The sequence below is a fragment of the Orycteropus afer genome, unplaced genomic scaffold (genome assembly GCF_000298275.1).
Source record: "Orycteropus afer afer isolate SDZICR_OR568_19922 unplaced genomic scaffold, OryAfe1.0 scaffold00076, whole genome shotgun sequence".
Lineage (NCBI taxonomy): Eukaryota > Metazoa > Chordata > Mammalia > Tubulidentata > Orycteropodidae > Orycteropus > Orycteropus afer.
The window spans coordinates 1,114,647-1,116,284 of record NW_006921663.1 but is presented as its reverse complement, the minus strand read 5'-3'; the positions used below and the strand labels follow the sequence as shown (position 1 = coordinate 1,116,284).

Here is a 1,638-nt window from a genome sequence, read left to right as displayed (position 1 = left end):
CTGTGTGATCTTGTGCATATTACTTAACTTCTCCGATATTTCATTTCCATGTTGGAAAATGTGGATAACAATTTCCACTTCACCACATTGGTGTATGGATGGAGTGATGCACAGAATCATATATAAATTGCAGGGGCAGGAGAGTGCAGTTGTTAAGAGCCTGGGCTCAGAGGTGAGGACCCTCTAAGGTCCTCAGAGGCTTGAACTTTGCCTCTGCCTCTTTTTGTGACCTTGGGCAAGTTCTGAAACTGTTTCAGTGTCTCCATTTGTAAAATGAAAAGAATAATACTATCTACCTAGTTGTGATGTGGGAGCTCTGGTAGTGTAGTGGCTAAGGCACTTGACTGCTAACCAGAAGGCTGGAGGTTCAAACCCAACAGCCACTCCTCGGAAGGAAGATGGGGCAATCTACTTTTGTAGTGAAACTGCCTTGGAAACCCAAGGAGGGGTCGCTGAGTCAGGTTTGACTCGATGGCATATAACAACAGCAACAACAAGTTGTGATGTACCTGAAGCATTCAGAACAGTGCCTAGGTAATGGTAAGCACTCAAGTAAATGCTAGCTAAAAAAGAGAAAAGAAAAAATCAGGCATAGAAAACTGTACGGAGCACAGTTCTAATCTGAAACACATAGCGTCACTATGAGTCAGAGTCAATTGAAATGGCATCTAGTGGTGGTTTTCTAAACTGACAGAAACTCTTGATATATACTGAGACTTAAGAAATACTTCTTTATCTTCTTCCTCTAACCAAACTCACTACAACTTAAATCTACTTTTCTTCTCTACTCTCTCAATATTAGAGACCTTATGAGGAACATCTTAAAGGAAATTATTTCCTGTTCTTTCAACTTTTCTCACAAGGATTGTTTTCCTTCTATTAAAACCAAAGGTTTTCAGACTTTGTTGCACACCAAAATTGTTGTGTGCTGTCAAGTTGATTCCAACTCATAGTGACCCTATATTACAGAATAGAACTGTCCCATAAGGTTTCCTAGGCTGTAATCTTTACAGGATCAGATTGCTCCATAAAGGTCTTTTCTCCCACAGAGAATCTGGTAGGTTCAAACCACAGACCTTTTGGTTAGCAGCCAAACATTTAACCATTGTGCCACCAAGGCTCCTTATACCAGAATTACTGGGAAATTTGTTAAAACACAGATTCTCTGAGCCCCATCCTGAGAGATTCTCACTCAGCAGCACTGGGGTAGTCATCAGTATTTTTTTTTTCTTCAACAAGCTCCCCAGGGCTTTCTGATACATATCACTGTCTGGCGGACTTTGAATTAAACTAAAAGAACTCTGGTGGCATAGGGTAAGACATTTGTCTGCTAACCAGAAGTTCAGTAGTTCAAACCCACCAGCTGCTCCATGGGAGGACAATGAGGCAATCTACTTGCATAAGGATTTATAGCCTTGGAAACCCAATAAGGGTTGCTAGTGAGTGGGAGTGGAATCCATGGCAGCGGTTTGTGTGTGTGTGTGTGTGTGTGTTATAGTGGTTAAGGCATCTGGCTGCTAACCAAAGGGTCAGTGGTTCAAACCCACTAGCCACTCTGCAGAAGAAAGATGAGACAGTCTGCTTCTGTAAAGATTTACATTCTTGGAAACCTGATGGGAGTCTCTATGAGTCAGAATC

The 1,638-nt window shown here is 41.8% G+C and overlaps 1 protein-coding gene across 1 annotated transcript in view; it reads right to left on the bottom strand.

The window, feature by feature from the left end:
• UCP1 (uncoupling protein 1) overlaps nt 1-1,638 on the bottom strand; it is a 14,332-nt gene that overhangs the window by 11,032 nt on the left and 1,662 nt on the right. The gene's annotated exons all lie outside the window — the stretch shown is intronic.